This window comes from Ambystoma mexicanum, chromosome 11 (assembly GCF_040938575.1).
Source record: "Ambystoma mexicanum isolate Mex_15411 chromosome 11, UKY_AmexF1_1, whole genome shotgun sequence".
Taxonomy (NCBI): Eukaryota; Metazoa; Chordata; class Amphibia; order Caudata; family Ambystomatidae; genus Ambystoma; species Ambystoma mexicanum.
Genome location: NC_090934.1, coordinates 79,898,521 through 79,919,145, shown reverse-complemented (window position 1 = coordinate 79,919,145; position 20,625 = coordinate 79,898,521). Strand labels below are relative to the sequence as shown.

The window sequence follows — 20,625 nt, the reverse complement described above, 5'->3', positions numbered from 1 at the left end:
TGCTCAATGCCTACAGGCACAGTCCGCCCTGTCATATTTATTTGGGATATGACAGCCAGGAGTACACCATGTCATCTCCAGAAAAGGGGAGTACCAAGCTTCCCCCTGCCATGGCCAGCTTGATTAACTAACAAAGTCTCCATGGACCCGCCCTACTCTTTTGTTGTACCTACCGCTGGTGGCAGCGATTAACATAATTTACATACTAATCGACTATACTTAAAACAGGCCCACATACGGCATGGCTGCAGAGGATAACATAACAAAGGAGACAGGGAACCCCAACAACCTCTCATATGTAACTGTGTCAACCTGAAGCCAGCTCCCTCCCTCAGAATCTATGACATTGAGTTGTCTTATCTGGGACTGTGTGTTTACAGTAGTTCAACTCGCAGGGGCATCCTATTCATAAAATACGAGAATGCGGTTTGCAGGAGATAGAGATTCAGGTCTCGCCGCAGCTTCAAGGGAGACCTGCCGCTTTAATCAGGAACCGCAGAGAGATCGATTAACCAGAGAGACTCTTTGATCCACAACAGAAACAAAGATGGGTGGGACTTCCCATCACATGTTTTCGCCCCTTTACTTTTCCTGTTGCAAAGCTCTCTGGTTATGACCTCATGCATACAGCAGATTGTTGGTGGGGACCTCAGGATTGGTTCATTAAGGTAGGCTTAGTCTACACCAATCACTGGGGCCCATTTGGCTTTAAAAGAGGGTTGGGCCCCTCTTTTGGCAGATCATCTGAAGACTTTACAAGGAGTAGCAAGAAAAACTCATCATTGGACCCTGGCTAAAGGTACAGTCTGCCTAATATCTTTCACCAGTGATCAAAGGCCAGGACCTCCAAAGAAGGAACCAAGATCCTTCCCCTAAACATCTCCCAAGGAATAGCGGGAGATACCAAATCCAGAGGACCCTCCGGCAGCTCCAGAACAAGTACCCAGACAGCACACAGCGTGCCCTGCTTGGCTCTGCAGCAAGCTTCCTAGGTGGGAAGTGTCAGAAGGTCTCTGAACCCGAAACCAAGGACAATGCAGCTGCCTGCAACACACTCCCCAGCTTTGGTGCGTCTGCCTTAAAGGATGACACAAGCACAGTGAAGAATCTGGGAGAAGTGCCTCGACGAGCAATTACCGATGTCTGCCTTAAAGGACATTTTCGAGACAGTCGAGTTCCTGGAGCTGCAACCGACTGACCATTGTTACGCCGTAGTAACTTAAAGACATCCAAGACATCTCAACCAGTGCTTCAGAACTGCCGATCAGCACTGAGACAGCTTCACTCGCCGAACCATCTTGCCGCCTGACTCTCTGTCCCAGAAACCTGCAAAGTGCCCTGAAGCTGGATCAACCCTGTCGAGCACCAAGAACACCTACAGCACAAGGCACATTGTGGTTCTGTCCACCTGGTCCTTACCAAAAGCCCCCCGAGAGGCATTTTAAGACCCATTGCTCCCTTTGTGTGGAAGGCAAGTAACCTTGAACTGTTGTGTATATTTACCATACCGACTACCCTCCTGTCAGTATCCAGAGTGCATCCCTTTTCCTTCTTTGAAACTGTCTGTCCTCTGAATTCCTTTACAGGGCGGGCTGTATTTTGTTGTGTTGCTAGAACTGTTTGTTGTGATAATAATAAAGTAGATATGTTTATATAACCTTTTATCACTGGGTAATAACTGTATTTTTACTGTGTTGCAACTAACCAATGAACCACAACCTTTCTGAGATAAGCCTGCTGTTCCTTCGATGTTACCAAAATTGGACAAGAGTGTTTATGATTTGTTTGTGTATCCAATCTGTCGGATCCCTTCTAGTGTACTAGAGCTGCGGGGCTGATTGATGGTTTAGACCGATATTCACCCCTGGACCATTGGTGCCCTGGAAGTTGATTCATCAAAGCCACATCAAGAACACATTTCTAACATGCAGTAACACTTATGTTTGCTTTATCACAAATGCCCAGTGAAAATGCATGCCACAGTATTAAATGGCTAGACTGGAGGCACCAAAATTCACATCTAGCTATATAATATGACTTATCATAGTTGCTTTATCATAAATGTCAAGTAACAAATGTCATGCCACAGCAAGAAATAGCTTGACTGGCCGTAACAAAATCCTTGTCTAGCCACGTAATAACACTTACCATGCTTGTTTTATCATAAATGCCCGGTAAAAAATGTCATGCCACAGTAAGAAATGACTAGACTGTCTACACCAAGATGCCAGTCTAGACACGTAATAATACTTATCATGTATGATAAGTGTTTTTACGTGTCTAGACTGGACTGCATTGCTGCAGCCAGTTTGGTTATGCTTTATTAATCTGGCATGTCATCTTTTACTGGGAATCGTGGTCAAGCAAACATGATAAGTGTTATTATATGGCTAGACTGGTATACATTGCTGCAGCCAGTCTGGTTACGTTTTCTGACTGGCATGGAATTTTTAACTGGGCAACAAGGTTAAAGCAAACTTGATAATTAGGCATTGTTTGATTTAAAGTTGATGCCCAATAAACATTTCCACCCACTTTCTCTTTTAGATACTAGGAGAAAAATGTATGCAAGAGATCTGTCCAAGAGCCCTGAACGTTAGATAGAGGACAATTACTCAATACATCATCTCCATGTCGGATTCCGCCCTGGGGTCAGATCCATCGATCAATGCCTGTGAGTCTTTATACATTTATTCAGAAGCATGTAAACCTGTATAAGTTTAATTTGTATGTATTGTATTGTATTGTATTAGTCATATATATAGCACCCTTTCCCCATTTGTATGGCCTCACTGCGCTTTGTGGTTGTAACGCCCTCAGGGGCCGAAGTCCATGCATGGCAGATTCTAAGTGTTATCTTTATGATGCATGTGCGCATTTTGTCAGGTTAGGATTTAGGTGCGCTGGCTAGGCTCCAGTAAGCAGCCCAAAGGTCAAGCACGTGTGTGGGTGCTGTTGGTGGGTTAGGATAGAGTGCTAGTGCACGAGCCTTCATGTGTGCCCAGCTAGGCCAAATGTTTTCGTAGGTTGTCCCTGTATATTAGTGGCAGAGGTGTTGAGGCACATCAGGGGTTTCAGTGCGGATGGCTATTCAAGCTGCTAGACCAGAATTGCATAGCCATAGCTGCATTCTATAGTGCATGGATGGGTGGCCGTGCCTGCGGCCTGTGTCCACAGACATGGTGCAAGTTATACATACCTTAAACTCGGATGGAGTTCATCTTCGATATCGCTTTCTGAAAGCCCAATGCGATTGGCTAGTTTCGCCAGCTGAGGACTACCTAGATTGAGAGCCTGAGCAGTGGGAGGCAGAACGGGGGAGTGTTGTACGATCATCTGGGGGTTAGGGTGGGGGGCTGAGTTTATCATAGTGTGCCGCTGCGAACGCTGCCGTCATCCGTGGAGGTTTGAGTGGGATAGGTATGTTGTCGGGTTTGGGCCAGTGCTTCTGTGCTTGTATTTCAGTACACAAACACAATGGTGGAGTCTCTTAAAGGATTCGAAATTGCTGGGGGCTTGTCAGCTCCTGCTTCTAGCCTAGGAGAGCCTGGTAAGCTTGAAACCAACAGCAGCTACTTTTGTCACCCCTGGCCAAATTGAGTTTTATAAACATGCTCAAGAGAAATTAACTTTAGTATTTGAGAATGTTACTAAGGAAAAAGGAAAACACATCCGGTGAACTTTTAAACATAATGGACATACATAACGGACAAAACGTTCAAGTGTGCATCTCGCACGTAGGTTATATTGGCAGTACGCTGGGTACTCTCTCCTGTATCCCCATTGGGAGCTCCTGCCTACCGGGTGATTCCCGACACCCAGGAGAAGCTCTTATAAAACTCACAAAGGAGCGCCACACGGGCAATGCAATACAGAGGGCATGACCTGACAACATATCACACCCAAAACATTTTGCAAACATGAATTGCTAATTTCAGCATGTTGTGGTGTTTTAAGTGCACACAAATGAGGGGAGGTGGGTACTGGCTTTCATGTGCATACATTTGAAAACATCACCACTTGTAAAATTGGAGCAACAAGGGTCTTGGGTGTGTGAGGTAGATGGGGGGCTGCGATTAATGACATTTATCAGGAGCACACGAATGTACCATTTTGGAGGGCTATTTTGTAAGCATGTTGGCTTATGGCCACAACAAATTACATATTGTCAAGCCTTTGGTCTCGTCAACCAGGCCTAAGCCCCTGCACCTGGGAGATTAGGTGTAGAGAGACAGAGGCCCTTACCCTCACTCAAAATGAAGGACAGAGGGGGCGGGGGGCAATCCATGCCCCCCTGCTAGTATGGCTTCTGTGAAGAACCACCTCTCCAGACTTACCTCACGTTACATACACTAACCTTTATTGATCTCCATGCAGCGTTTGATGGATGGCGTGCCACGTGTTGGATTCTGGGGAATATTGAGTGATGTGGGTATACCCAATCCCTTATCTAAGTTGTTCCACTTTCTACTGACAACAAAGATGCTGTCAGGAGTCCTTCAGGGGAAGCGACATCTCCTTTTGAGGAACAGAAGCCGTGAACCCTGGCTGTGTCCTCGCCCCCACTCTCTTCTTTCTCTCTCTTCATCAGTGCAGTCTTTTAGGCCGTGTTATCAGCCCCCATACATGCTCACCAGCTAGGCAGTGAACCATCTCCAATATTGCTGTATGCAGACGACGCCGCTCTTATATCCAGTGAGTTTGCGGAAACAGCTGGAGCTATGATCAGAGTTTTGAAACAACCATGCTTTGACATTCCATCACTCCGAGACTAAATCCGTGGTAATGAACCCCTTAAGTGCTAGGCTTGCCTATGTTCATCCTGTCCTGTTGCCAAACTGTGAAATTCTAAAGCAAATATTAATACTGCCAAAGAGCACCCCTCTTATCACCTTGCATGCAGAACTTAACTTGGCCTACATTGGCCGTGGCACATTTATGAAACCATCATTACTCTGGATCACAATAGTTGCTTTAAAGTTGAGGCCCAGTAACGAAAATGCCACGCCAGAGTAAGAAAACACAACCAGACTGGCTGTAGCAACGAAGGCCATTCTAGCCACATATCTCTTAGCATGTTTGCTCTAACCATAATGCCCAGCAATAAATACCATGCCAGAAGCAGAAAAATGCAGCCAGATTGGCTGCAGGGATGTAGTCCAGTCTAGCCATGCAACAGCACTTAGCACTTAGCACTTAGTCCCCCCGCTCCCCTTCTTATACATTAGTATGATCTCGGCTTTTGTCCACGATTGTGAGAGCGAATAAGAAGATGTGACTGTATTAAATAAAAGAAGGAGAAAAGGGACCCAGACTCAGAGTTCCATTTCATACAGGTCTACTGGGACTTTGTCTGTCCCGTGAGCTCAATCTTTCTTCTGGGCCAGCATCACAGTAAGGAGCTCCTCAAAAGTAAAAATATGCAGAGTAGTGCAGGTACCTTGGGAACTAATAGATGTGCTATTCAGCCTATAATGGTGATTAGTTTCTTCATAATGTTCTTTGAAAGGACCATACCATCTTTGAGGGGGATATTGACCTGTAATTCGATATAATCTGAATTCATGGTCATACAGATTCTTTTCCAGAAGTCAGAAGAATCGTGGCTTCTAATACCTGTCTCCAATTTTCACTGGTATCGTCTCTCTTTTTCTTTTCTATAAGGTCTTTATAGAAGATTCTTGCTCTACGGATCTGAGTTTCCACAGGTGTCAATATTCGTAAGACATTATAGCAAATGTTTTCCCATCAAACCAGGGAGCCCTTTTTCTCGCCCTCTTTTCTGCCATTCTAAGATCTAACCAACCTAGCTTTTACCCGATTGGCAATTTGTACATAAGCTTCCAAAATATTATGGCAGGATGAAGAACTTTGGCGCCAACACTTTTACCAGCCGTGGTAATATATCAGCATAGATTAATGAATTTTTCTGATTTTTCGATCTAGTCCCATTTGACCACCTGCTTTGAGAGACCCTGGACGCGGTATGGGATCTCCCTGTTTCCTTATGATTAATCACCGATCTATGTTGCGTATAATGCAATGTTAGCTCAACAGGACAACGACCAATCTCCTTACTTTGGGCTCTTGTAAAGTCCGCGTGTTATCCCACATCCTTGCTTCTAGAAGAACATAGTCAATACGAGTCATATGATTACCCCCAATAAATGTGGGTCTTGCTGGACTTTCTTCTCGGACTCTTTGGCTGCATGCTAGGAAGCCTAGCGAATGCCACATGCATGATCTATCCCAGATATTTCCATGTGAACATTTTGGATAATAATAATTTTGCATTTATATAGTGCTAAGAACCCTCAGGCATCTGAGCGATGCTTATTATTACTCACTGCTGTGTGATGCTCATTTATCGACCTCGGAAGGATGAAAGGCTGAGTTTGGCCCTGCTAGGAGCTGAAACTGCGTCAGCAGGTTCTGCACAAATGTCAAAGCAAGCGCTCTACCAGCTGTGCTATCGGACCGGCTTCTAAGAGATGCTAAGAGATCTGGGTTGTCCCAGAGCACGTCTTCTTCCATAGACAGGGGATCTCTAAGTACCAGTGGCCAAATTGGAGATGCATATCTCCCAAATACAATAATATATGAATCAGGTGTCATTCCATATGTCTATTCATGTTGCAATCAATTTTAGCATCTTATTAGTGTTGTTATTGGTCAGCCTGGCCTAGACATTAAACAATAACAAGCTCATACCACAAAAAAAATGCATATTTCCGTGCTGGTGAGTGGGCCTCTGATTTGGGGGCTCTGGGAGTTTGGGAGTTGGGGTGCATTTTTCACACATTCACTCATGCACTCATACACATTCACTCTCACACATGTACCCACACAACATCAGGGACGTTTTTATGGGAGGGCAAAAGGGGCCCTTGCTCAGAGGCCCCCACCTTGGAGGGGGCCCCACAAGGCTGCCTGATCTAAAGAAGTAAGATTCCTTTGTTCGCCAGACTTAAATAGAACACACAAGGATATTGTATTGCATGGTGTTGAGGCTCTAAACCTATTGCCTGTCTGTTTTGGAAAGTACATTTTACCTCAATCAATTCATCATGTAATGCTTTCTGTGTTCACTGTAGTATATATAGTGCGTGTTCTCCTTGCGGCACAACCCCTGTAGCATTCATTCCTTCCTGTGGGAATTATGTTGGTCATGTTCAATAGCCACATTTGAAATGCATACTGGTAAATTGAGTGCCACAATGGATCAGAGGTTAGCTCAGTGTGTTAAGCACTCATTGCAGAGATACGTGTTCCTATGCAAGATTAGAATAGCACATTCCTGTAAGGCTGTCTGAGCCTTTCCTATATCTGAAGTGTATAAACCTGCCTGCATATGCACTTGGTCTTGCAGCACAACAGGTGCTATTATCAGCAATGTACCTGCACCAGACAGGGGTTGCAATAAAAACGAACATGTCATCTTTATGGTGAAGGTCTAGAAATTGGTGTGCTCAGATGGGGTGTTGCAAAACCTAGGCAATCACCTCCAGTGATGAGCATAAACCGTTAGTCCAAGAGATGAATACGTATCAGAATTTGGAACCAAAGCATTCAGGCTTGTATCCTGGCTTTGCCAGCAGACGATGCAGTGATCCAACCAATCATCTAATATCTCATACATTAGATCACGTACATTAGTGTACTATCTTATGTGATGTTTGGCTCCCTGCATGCTGGTGGCATCGTTTAGCCCATTACTTGATCTTTCTTCTTATGTAGGCTATTTGAGTGGAAAGGGTGGTAGACAGAAGGGATTTCCTTCTCAGGGTATGATCTTCAAAACAGCCTCACACATGGTTTCACTGGCTATAGTGTTGCTTCCACTATAAAAGTGAGCATTGGTATATCGCACACCACAGGAACTTGTTCCTTTGATCTCTAATGGCAACACTATTTGAAAACTATGTCCCACTTATAATCTCAGTCTGTCTGGATACAGACACATTCCTGGTAGCGTCTAATCTACAGCCACTATCCATGCCATGGTACGTGTAGCTTTCTCCTTCCTACCAATTGGTCTGCTCTATCCATGCTTGAGCACGTTTGCATTCTGTGAGGCAGCAAATGTGAGATCTCTGTCTATTCTGGGTTACGTGTACCTTTTACATACAGTCCTGCATTAATACTACGGGCTGCATACCTTCCTGGATTCTATTGATATAACGTCTCCTGTATCTATGCTAGAACATAAGTAACCTCTTCCTAGACTGATAAACAAGTAGCATTTGAAGGCCAGCATTATCAGTCTGATTAGAGCAAGAATGAAGAGGGTAAGGGGACTTAAAGGGAGTAAACATCCTTATTTTTAATGCTGTGAGATAGCATATCAATTTATGGGTTGTGATTGCGGCGGGAGGGGGGGCATCTCAGATATTCTTGATCACTTAATTCCTTTGGTTTGGTGGAGGGGGGCGCCAAAGAAGTCCATGCCCAGGCCCCAAAAGTGCTTAAGATGACCTTGTACAACATACCCTCTTTCATGCATGCGTGCACCCAACCATACACACTTTCATCACACACGCAGCCCTGCACATATTCACATTTGTTTGTGTGGTATGAGATTACTATTGTTTCATGTCTACATCAGATTGACTAATAACACCGGTGAGGTGTTAAAAGTGATTGCAATATCAACACGCACACATTCATCTCTTTTTCTCATATATTCCATTTCTTACCTGCAGGCAACCCTGGTCCAGAATCCGCTCCTCCAGGTCCCGCAATGGCCGGGTGCATGCAACATGAACAGGAAGCAGGAAGTGCTTCCTGGTTCCTGCACACAAGCAGCTCTGAAGGACCGGGAGGCACAGGAAGGCCCCCTCACACATTCAGTGCTGCAGTACCTCATCCTGCATCGCCAATAGGCCCTAAAAGGCTGCGGAAGCAAAACGCCCCTGGTTTTACATGCCCCATTGAACATTGGCACTGGGGTGCGAACTGTCAAATTTAAACCGTGCTTCCCTTTGACAGTTCAAACCAGCCCACGAGCACTCCCTCAGCTGCTTGTAGCAGCTGAGAGAGCTCTTAGTGTGATGTCACTGGACCGGCTTGGCGGCTCATCAACACAAGCTGGTCAACGCCCCATCGCGAGCCTCCCCCGCATGCTCTTGCCACGTGCACAACATCAGAAATTTACAGAGGAAACCAACTGGCGTATCAGGGTCCAAGACCAGGCTATGAAGAGACATAGATTACAGCAGTAGAGCTGGAGACCATGTGAAGTCTGCTGTTTAAATGGCGCATCGATAAATGCTAAAAAGAGACAAAAGAAATGGTCTGCTGGGATATAGTTCCACATACATGTTACCCAAGTTATTCAGTGTACGAGGACCAACGTTTGGGGAAGCCTTGAGGCATCTTCAGAGCAGGTGCATGAACCAACTGACCTATCTCGCCTGCTGTGATTGACATTGCGGAAGTGCACGTGCTCTGAGTCACTCTCTGGCCAACGCAGGCTCCATCCACAGGCGCACTGCGCACTCATTTCTCAGCAAACCTGCTGTTGTATGGCTGTCAGAGAGTGCGTGGACGCCTGGCATCTCGTCTGCCAGGAGGGCAGTGCCAGGTTTTCACAAGCCCGAGCTATAATGGGATGTAGGGCAGCGTGTGAAGGGTGGCCGGCTGCCCAGACATCCTGCTTTGCCCTCCCACCACGTATCTCCATTTCTCATGCAGGCTTTCCAGGGCTTTCTTCCAATCTCTCTCTCTCTCTCTCTCTCTCTCTCTCTCTTTCTCTCTCTCTTTCTCTCTCTCTCTCTCTCTCTCTCTCTCTCTCTCTCTCTCTCTCTTCACAGTGCTCTGCTTTCTCCCTGCAAAGGTGTCTATAACCGCCTTCATAGGGCTGCAGGGAGAAGGGCCGGTATATATGCAGGCCTCTATGTGACGCGGTAAGGTGTCTAGACACCACCTCCTTGTTTTAAATTGTACCATATTTTTTTAATTTTTTTATTTATTTATTTTTACATTTGTATGGCGCACAGGCAGCCCTTGGGCTACAGTGTTTCGATTACCACTGTCTTTTCAAATTGAAAAAAACATTTTATGTAATGTTGTTGGAATTTGTAGTGCGCACGCTGCGGTTCGCATAGTCTCCAGGAGCTCTGGCGGAGCTGGAAGAGAGTGGGCGGGTTTGGTTAGTTGGGAGGAGCGGGAAAAGCGAGATTGCAGTGCTTTGTGTTGAGGTTGCAGATCGGAAGTACCCTGTCCTCTGCATGCTTGCAGGGTTTCTAGGTGAGGAGTACAGGCGGCATCCAGGCCTTTGCATACAGAAGGGGCGGCCTCATGGGTGGGCGTGTGTTGGCCAGGGACTGAGTAGCTTTGTTGAAGTTAGAGATGTAAGTTTATGAACTTCAATGCTTAGGAAATGTTTTTTCTTCAAAGCCATGTGAAAGCGGCTGCTTTGTACTTGCCTGCGGGGAGTAAGGTGGAGAGTATCTGAGGGTTAGTCAAATGGTGGAGAGTGGTCTACGGGTTTCCCTGGGGCTTTCAAGTGATTGGTTTTGTAGCTGGTTGGGTTATGGTGAGAGATGTTTGGCTTTGATCGATGATGCGTGAAGATGTCCTTTGTTGTGGTTTAGATATTCTGGGTTGATGTGATGTCTTCTAGATCAGTTTCCTGAGTGCATGGTGATGTATTCTAGGTGGGCGGTCAGACCTGTGTATGCCATTCCCTTATGTTGTGTCTGCATGTAAAAGTCATACCATCAAGAGTGTTGTTTCTGCGTCTTGACATGCGTAGGCTAAACTTTCTGTCTGTTAAGTATCGAAGAGGCAGGGTTTTTGACTTTTTAAGGATTTGTCTTGATAACGCTTTCCAGTGTTTGGCCACCATAGCGGAAAAAGAGGAACCTCTGTGTCTTCCTCTACAAAAGCCTATGGTTTCTAATAGTTTGTAGTTTCTTGATCTTAGGTCTCTGGTTAGTTAGTAGAGTGAGATTTTATTTTGCAGGAATTCTGCTCCTAGATGTTCAAGAGCTCTGTGGGCTAGGAAGAGTGCCTTGAACTGGATACCTTTGTGCTCTCCATTCTGAGACCCAATGTTACGTGTTCCATCCAGTTGGTTCATAGTAGTAGTCTATTTCTGCGTTTTGGATCTGTTGACTTTTTTTGTGAGGTATTATGTTATACATGTGTAAGGTATAGGTGACCTGGAAAGAGACTGCGCCTGATTCTTGCACAAAAAACGTTTTTTTTATTTCTCAGAAAAAATTGCCCTTAAAGTTGATGACACGTGTTTCGGTCCTCCAAAGACCTTTTTCAAATCAGGGCTATTGATTAGTCTTGTAGTCATGTAAGATGCCCCTGTCACATAATGTGAAAGATGAGCTTCCATATGTCATTGGGATAAATCCCTGCTGTTCAGAATAAGCGCGTACAATCGCAAAGTTGCTACAAATCACGAGAACTTTGCGATTGTACGCATATGGAAGCTCATCTTTCACATTATGTGACAGGGGCATCTTACATGACTACAAGACTAATCAATAGCCCTGATTTGAAAAAGGTCTTTGGAGGACCGAAACACGTGTCATCAACTTTAAGGGCAATTTTTTCTGAGAAATAAAAAAAAAGTTTTTTGTGCAAGAATCAGGCGCAGTCTCTTTCCAGGTCACCTATACCTTACACTATTCAGCAAGGGGTCTTGTACTTGGCTAAACCCCCGACCTGGTGAGACGCGACTCTAAGGACTTAGTGTACTATTTGCATTAACGACTTTCAGTTTTTCACCACTATTAGATGTCGCCAGTTTAGACCTAACCTTCCAAGCCAAGGGTCTTTTATGAACTTATGTTATAAATGGATACATATTTGCGTACTCAATCCTTGAAAGAATCAGGGAGATGATGGCCAACTATTATGTGCAGCGTAGAGGTAGGACATTATCTGCCGGATAGAGCGGGGATGGCAGAAGAACATCTTCCTCAAAGGGGGTCATATAGGTGTTGAAGAGAAGTGGTGGGGGGCGTGATCCCTGGGGGACTCTACACGTAATGGGTCACGGGTTTGAACTGAAAGTGGGGAGTCAGGTGAAGTTTGTTCCGTTTATTAGGAACAATCTCATACATTGTAGAGTTGTGTTATAGAGTACAGTTTCTTCAAGACTTTTAATTAGTGAACCGTGATTAACAGTGTCGAAGCTCTCTGAGATGTCGAGGAGTGTGCTGCCAAGGTGACGCTGTTGCACAATGTTATTTCGAGGTCTACCTACTGCTCATTTGGTGACTCTCCTCGGTCTAAAGCCGGCTTGTAATAGATCTAGAAAGTTATTAGACTCAACACGCTACAAGATTTGGTGGTATACAATTCTCTGAAGAAGTGTGGCTGTGTACGGTATGTTTGTGATAGGACAAAAGTTGGAGGGGTCTGCTGGGTCTCCAGCAATGTTTTAGAAGTGTTTTGACATAGGAAGTCTTGATTTATTTTGGTACAACTCTTGTTTCGAGGGAGTAGTTAATTCATTTACGAAAATGGAAACGTGGTGTTTCCATGTTAAGGGTTACTTTGTAGATGTTCATGGGGCAGGGGTAAATTGGAGAGCTGGCTATGTTTCTAAGTTTCACCAATTCGTAAAAGTCTAGCTCAATAATGGTTTAATACTGGTTTAAAAAGCGGTTTATTGGTGGGGTTGTGGGCTGAATGCGATTGACCGGGGTTTGATTGTTGCTTCCAATTCCGTTCCTTTTTGCAGCATTAATGGCTTGCTGTATGATTAGTACTTTGCTCTTAGATGGTTATTGAAATCATCAAAGTCTTTGGCTAGGTGAAGGTACTTTGCTGTTGGAAGCAGGATTTCTCTTATCATTGATGCTTTGGTAAAATTCTCTCTACCAGGATAATGCACATTATTGATTAGTTCTGAAAACCAACAGTTCTTTGCTTTAAGGATTTTTGCTTGCAGTGGGGGATCTGTCTTTGGTTGTCTTTGGTAGGTGGTCTTGACTTGTGGTTGAAGTGCTTCCTCCATGTTATTTCAAGTATTAATTTTCTTTCTTTCAGTGCTGGAAGGTGGGGTGGGAGCCATCTTGCGGAAGTCTTTTTTTATGGGAGAGCTTTGTGCTTAAGTGGAATGAGGGTGCCTAGTGCTTTGGTTATCCAGTTTTCTGGTGTTGTTAAAATTGCTTCCAGTAGTAAAATGTCCGGTTCATTGGGGTTGGGCCCGACCTCAAGTCCCCCCAGGCTTAGAGTTTTCCAGATTCCTCTGGCTGTAGTTGTTCATCCTTTGTGAGTCAGAAGTTGACATTGAGGTGTATTGAAAGTAAAAAGTACCAGAATGGGTGGTGGGGGGTGGAGGGTATTAGGCCTTCTTCGTCGAGGGTGTGGCCTGCAGGGTGTGTCACTCCTTTGACAATGTGTTTGAAGTGAAAGCTTGACATATGGGAGCTTATACTTTCCTGCACTCTCTTTTCTCCTTGAACCAAATGTTGAAGGCTCTGAGGGCCGTGAGATGTTTGTGTGCTATCACTAGGTTAGAAATTACCTCTGTAAAGTTTTCTGTGAATGGTGGGTTCTGTCATGTGGTCTGCAAATAAACATGGAGGAGAGGTTGGTTTTCTGGTTACGTGTGCGGTGAATCAGGAGTACTTTGCACTCTCTTTCTCTCTCGCTCTCTGATTTGTCTCACTCTCTTTTCCCTTTTTCTCTCCCTCTCATGCCCTAAGACCCCATCTCTCTGTTCTTCACACCTCCACTCTCTATTTGTGCCACCATTCTTTCTTTTTCTCTCTCTCTGAGCATATCACACTCTCCCTTCCCTTTTCTCTCGCTCTGACTTGCCATTACTCCATGTCTCTCTATTTCTTACCTCTACTCCCTGTGTTCTCCAACCGTCTCTCTTTCTTTCCCCAAACTTTCTGTCTATCCTTCAATCTCAGTTTTTCAACCACTCCCTCTTTTCTTTTTTCCCTGGCTCTCTGTGTTCCCGTACTCATCACCAGCTTTGTCCCCTGTCCTTCTTTCTATCCTCCCTACTTCTCTTTAATTCTGTTCTCTTGCTCTCATTTATCCCAACTTTTTCACTCCTTCACACTCTGCGAGAAACATCTGCTAACTTTAATTCCTAAACTCAAGCTAGCTCTCTCAGTCTGCACTCCTTCCCATCTACCTCCTCTGGTGTGCAGTCCCTCAGTCTCTACCCTTCTGTCTAACTCTACCCTTTCCCCACATTCTCAGCTACACCTCATCTCACAATTGACTGTAGAGGATCTGGGACAGGGCAACTAACATAAAAGTAAGACTAACTCTTGAAAGTGGCACTACACTTCAGCAGCTTTTGGAGGAGAAGGGGGTTTAAGTGTTACTGTTCAAAGAAACACATATTATAATTAGTTTATCACAAACTAACACTATCTTAAGTTGTAAAATGCAGCATTTCTTATGTGCGAGATTGTGCATTCCTGCCTGCTAGCTATGAAGACCCACTACAATAAACCGGGACCACTGCAGTTTCCAATGGGAACATAATCTCGAGAAAAGGGGACAGAGCACCAAATACCGGGACAGTCCCGGCAAAACCGGGGCAGCTGGTCACCCTAGGTCTGGGGATGCCATGTGCTTTCCGGTGACAATTACTTCCTGAGGAAGCGCACTTTGCACTAGAGTGACTGGTAGGGGGCATCCATATAGCGCCTACTAGCCCCTAGCGTGCAACATTGAGTTCCAAACAGCCAATCTGGATCCATCGGCTTCCGACAATGCTCCCTGGAGTTGTTGAGTCTAGGAATCCCGACTGTGCAGTGCCCCGTGGACACTCGAGTGGCTGCCCGCTCCTCTGCTCTGCCAGTTCACACCTTTTACCAGATTGTTGGCCCAGACCGCGCCCCTTTTGCATTCGCATGGCCCCTCTGCTTCAATGATAAGGTGTACCTCTTCCAGCTGAGGTGTTCGATAAGGGTCCATGAGGTAAGATTTGCACTTGTATGTGTTTTTACTGTTTCTTTTTTAAAGTGGTCATTTTGGTCGAGCACTTTTGTTCGAACAGAATTGGACCCGTTTTGTTTTATTTTGGGTGTCCCGCCCATGCCCCTTGTCACTACCTACACTCCTACCTCCCCTCCCCCGAAACCCCACTTTCTATGTCCAAACAGTTTGGGCTTTTGTGTAGGCATGAGAAAGACACTTACCAGGCAATGCCATAGTGCTATTAACTGGCCATTGATAGTAGCAGGTGCAGTGCCTGGCAAATGCCTAATACTTATACAAAAACCAAAATCTTTGGCTTTGCCAATGCTTTTTTTAACAGGACTTCAGTGAAGGACATGCATAGTGCTTATAGCTAGAGTGGCTGAGGGCAGACCTGGTTAATACATTTGTATAACACCAGTAGCAGGTTTACACCTCCAATTAAGTCATCATTTAACCGTAGACAGTAAAAAAAATAAACACTGGCAGGCACTTCAAGTGAAAAGTTTGATGGTAAGGCTTGATTAAAGCGAGCTCAAAGTGTTCCCAGGCGCAGTTGGAGGAGCTGGGTAGGAACGGCCATAGGGATAAGCATGACCATGGGCAGCCAATGGGTGGGCAAAGAAACAAACAACATCTACGCGCTTTATGTCCCTCGACATATGCCATTCCCCCCTAGCTGCATTCTATTGCACTGGTTTTGCTTATAGGTGGCACAGGAGCCACCTAATGCCCCCAACTAAAAAGAAGTGGGTAAAAATCCATGATACGAAGACTTACTGGAGACACAAGATAATATGAGTTCTCGAGAGAAATATTGGACGCGATGCTGACAAGCAGCGCTATGACAATGGTCATAAAGTCCTTCAATTGTCTTTCAAAATAATAATATCTTGAAATCTCAGAAACTGAAATCAGTCCGGATTACCTGCAAGAGATACCGTCGATAGGGAAGCATACCACTCCGAGAAGTTGCCTTGAGGAAGAGCCCAGGTCGAAACTCGTGTCGGCTGTGATAGATACCAATAATTAAACTGAACTGCACCTCTGTAGAGTCGAGATATTATTATTTTGAAAGACAATTGAAGGACGTTATGACCATTATCTTTGCGCTGTTTGTCAGCATCCAATCCTCTATTTCTCTCGTGAGTTCCGGGTGGGCTAGGGGTACCTCTCAATGCTGCTGCAGGTGACACAAACTATTGATTGGGAGAATCAGCGCACCTTTGCAAGGTTACACCCCAACACTAACACGCTAATATGAGTGCTCTTTGGCAGAAAGAGGGGTCTCAGGATGTTGCCACTCCCCTCCACAGGAGTGATGGAGAGGAATAACAGAAAGAGAGTGGAACGAGGCATTGCACAGTCGCAGGACTGCAAAGAGGGGGGGGGGGCTTGAATACAATAGAGCTGGCAACCCAGATGTCTCGCTCTTGAACATGTGCGACAGGGAGGAGAGGAGAGGACGCCGTGGCTGCACCATGTTTGCAAAATGGATGTGTAGCAGCTGCGCCCCATTATGACATGGCACAGCAGACAATGATCTTGTGTGCCACTTCTCTTGGTGTCAGGAATGAGCCACCCAAAGCCAGTCCCAATTCCAAGGGATCATCAGCTCCAAGTTAGTGCATCATTTTAAAAAATAAGGCTGGTTTATTAATGTTTGCAGAGGACTTGCAATGTTCGTCTTCAGCCCTTGGAACACCATCCAGCCTAGACAGAGCCAGCGGGGGCGCCTCCCCTTCAGCACATAAGGTTGCACCTTAGTTCTGGGAATGGCTGAGTGAGGACCAAACCAGACATGGGGATCATTAGGCCGGCTGGGCTAGAACAAAGGTGCCAGTGTTTCCGTATACCGGCTCTTTTCCGGACCGGCAGAGTACAATTTTGCTGGAGGTAAATCAGGCCCCCACCGACAAAAAACAGCCAGTATTACTGGCATGTTATTACCAGTGCCGGTAATACCGGCAAACCCCCCCTCCCCCCATGGAGTCCTATGTATATTCCTACGCAGAGTTACCTCTGGGACTCCATGAAATGGGGATTTACGCCCTTCCCACCACCTGTAATATCCCTGTAATTCTGGGATATCAGGCGACGGGAACGGTAATACTGTTTGCCAGTATCCCGCTGGAATTACCAGTGGGATACTTGCAAGCGTATGAAGACCCCCATAGTGTATGAGGGACGTCAGTCTAATAAAATGGAGGACTCGTGTTGAAAGGAGTGCTGCTGCAGTCAGATAGTGTAGAATGCAGAGACTGCTGGGAGAAGCAAGATCACCCCATGGGGTCTACTGTATGATACCGCTGCCAGTGTTGCTCAGGTTTCCATGGAAATACACATTCACTTGGAGTCGTAAGTTTCCATTTATGGGCAAATCCCACCTTTTCTCAGGGAGACAGGATCTAAAAACAGCTGAAACGCTGAATACACGCACTGTGCATCTTTTGTTCAGAGACAGAAGTGATATTGAGCTCTGGGATACAAAGCTCGTCTCTGGGCGAGTTCTCTCAATTCGGCCAGGGTGCCACATCGTTGCTGGTCATAGTACCCAGAGACACATCTTAGTTTTAGGCTTTACATGGTGCCAAGAGCTCATTTGGGATACAGAGAGCAGCGGATCAGTCTTTGGGAAGCCTGCCCACAGCTTTTTGTGCGAAACCTAAATGAACCCTTCTGCCCCAGAGCTGGAGCCCTCTCTGGGTCACTATGGTTCCAAATGATTTTCCACTTCTCAAGGACTAGTGGCCTGCCGTGTCTGATACTGCACTGGTCACCTGGCTACCCTCTGATTTAGGGCCTACATCCCTGCCCACTCAGTTGCACATCTGCACTGCCTCCTGGAAACTCTTGCACTTGGGTCTGCATCTATAACTCTACAGTCCCCCTACCTGCACTTTTGGACACCTGCTGTCTGCACTTACCATTGAACCTGCCACCTGCTGGCCACACTTCTTGTCATTGTTTTGATCCCATGTACAGCACTGCCCCCTCCCCTTTCCCCTGGCACTTTCCCCTCCCCCACCCCTGTACTTGCACTATCTCACTGTCACTTGGCCTAATATGATCGTTGTCTCTGTTCTCCCTCTGTCCCCCTTCCTTGCCTCGTCACGCCTTGAAACACTTGTGTATAGGCACGTTACAAATGCCATATCATATCATACAGCTCACTAAATCTCCCTACATTAAAGTCTAACTTTCCCTCAGTACACTTCCATTTCTGTCCTTTGTCGGTGCTGATGTGCCGCCTCACTAGGATAGGAGATAGAAAGAGGACGATCTGCCGCCTCACTAGGATAGGAGATAGAAAGAGGACGATGTGCCGCCTCACTAGGATAGGAGATAGAAAGAGGACGATGTGTCACTAGGATAGGAGATAGAAAGAGGACGATGTGCTGCCTCACTAGGATAGGAGATAGAAAGAGGACGATGTGCCACCTCACTAGGATAGGAGATAGAAAGGGGACTGACCCTATCCTAGCTCACTACTTTCCCAATATTGCAAGGTTCAAAACCCAAACACTTGGTGGAGTATAATATATTTTGATTCTCCCTCTTTAGTGAATTAAAATTGCATATTTTTCTGCTGCGTGTTTACAAATCTTTTGATCAGAACTCCTGGGCTCTCAAACAATTTGAGTGTCCTGGGGGTTCAGGGAATCCGCCTGAACACACTAACGGTCTACCGCATTCAGCAGTCTATGCTCTCGTCTGGCTGCGTTCTTCTGGACCAGAGCGGAGCCTCAAAGCGGTGCTCCCTCTAAAAGCAGAAGGGCGATGAATGCTCGCCGCAGTATATGGGTAAGAGTTCGTGTCTCGTTAATTTCCAACCTTCCGTGGCAGAACCTAAAAAAGTAAAGTACATCACTCTACATGACCCTCTCTCGATTCTTTTGGACGTTTAGTTTTTGACCAGTTCTCTTACCTACCACTATGATGTTGGTGATTTTTTTCACGGGATCTGGGGTTGGTTTCTCTGGTTTCTCCCGGTAGTGAGTGAACCACACAAATGATGTATTCTGGATTCATTTGTGTACACACCATCCTTTAAAAATCTTCATTCATACAGGGTCTCCTTTGATATCAAGCTGCGCCTATGGGTTATTGGCTGGACACTTGGAGGTGTCTTGTTTGTCAGTTTCTTCTTATTTCCATTTTTTCTGTTGGGAGAATGCCCACAGTCAGGTTACTCTTCCTAGGGATCTTTCTCTCTCTAATTATTTATGTCTCGGGAGGATAGTTTAGGGGCAAGGTGTTTGCTTTGGAAGCAAGACGACACGGAGCAACACAGGTTTGATCCCCGGGTCCACGCTGAGAAACCTCGGGGTATTAAGCGCGTTATAAATAGCCTATCATATCGTATAAATATCCTCCCCTCTCACAGAGGTATCCATTATTGTCCCAATGTCATTTCTCAGTTATCATGTTAGATATTGCTTCAATTAGGTCTTTTTTAAGTCCTGGGATAGGCATTGTTAGGGGCATGCTGTTTGAACATGTCTTGTGTTATATGAGCATTATTTCCAAGGTAGTTTTCTCTGTACTGACCTTCATCCGGTAGTCTTCTTGCCAGAATCTTGGTGTTCCACTGTTTCTTTCTCTGTGCATGCACTCATTACCTAGTAACCGCCACGTCTATCTCCACCCGCTAAATACACATTGTATTGTCACGTGTTAGCGGTGCACTAGAGCTTCACAGCAAACAATGCTGACCGCCGTTTCGGAATGGAGTCTCTTCTATTCATGCTACGTGATCTTGCAGATTTCTATCCTCGGCCCTTTATTTTCTCCAAATTCGTTATTGGTTGTTGTCATATGTTATGCTTATACCATAATGGACGGAGCAAGCTTTAGCACACTCCATAGCAATATCCAGTCTCTAAAATGGTTCTTGGCATTCGTTCTTTAAGATGGGCATTTTTTCATTTATTTTGGAGCATATGGAACTCATTACATATCTTTGTTATACCATTGTGTTCATCCCAATGTTGCAAGGGTCTGTCTGCAGATCTCTGTGTTTAGAACCTGTTTATGGGTACTTAAACAAAAAATCCACAGTTGTTCTCATTTTAGGAGCACAGCTCCTATGTCTCCCCCTCTCCTAGGTATTTGTACCTTCTCGAGTATTGTCCATACTAGATCATTCTCGGTATGCTCCTTTTCCAAGTAATGTTCCACTAAGCGTGATGTGAGTCTCTTTGTTCCAATACACAAATGATAATCCCCTATTCTTGTTTTTATCGCTCTTGTTGTCATTACTATGTAACGTAGATTACAGGGGCTTGTGACCAGGGAGTTTCGTAGGTTATGTCTTCTTTTTATTGCAAAAATAGGGATTGCTAGCTTAGATGTCCTTACATTTAGAATGGGCCAAAGTCTTTTAATTTCCTGTTTGATTTTGTTCACCATCAGTGATTGGCTCAGGACGGCCATGAATTGGTCATTCTCATGTGTCTTTTTCTGATGTTGTGTATGGGAAATGTCTCTGGGGATATTCCTAGCCCTTTTCCTCACATGTCGTAAGATCTTTTGGGATAGTTTCTCTCCATCAGTTTATTTGAGGCAAACTTGCTTGATCGTCATATTCTTTTCTACTCGTACAGGTGTGGCAATATCTTAGGAACTGTCCAAATGGTACGTTCTCTTTGAGACTCCTACTGTGGAAGCTGTGGAAATTCAATAGAGAGTTTCTGTCAGTCTTCTTGT

General features: G+C 45.3%; 1 protein-coding gene across 7 annotated transcripts in view; it reads left to right on the top strand.

Moving 5' to 3' along the window:
* The window catches only part of DLGAP3 (DLG associated protein 3), a 1,860,282-nt gene that overhangs the window by 122,190 nt on the left and 1,717,467 nt on the right, over positions 1 to 20,625 (top strand). For all 7 annotated transcript variants that reach the window (XM_069622569.1, XM_069622570.1, XM_069622573.1 and 4 more), the window contains exon 2: positions 2,548 to 2,674. The gene's annotated coding sequence lies outside the window, so the exon portion shown is untranslated. The remainder of the gene's footprint in view (positions 1 to 2,547; positions 2,675 to 20,625) is intronic.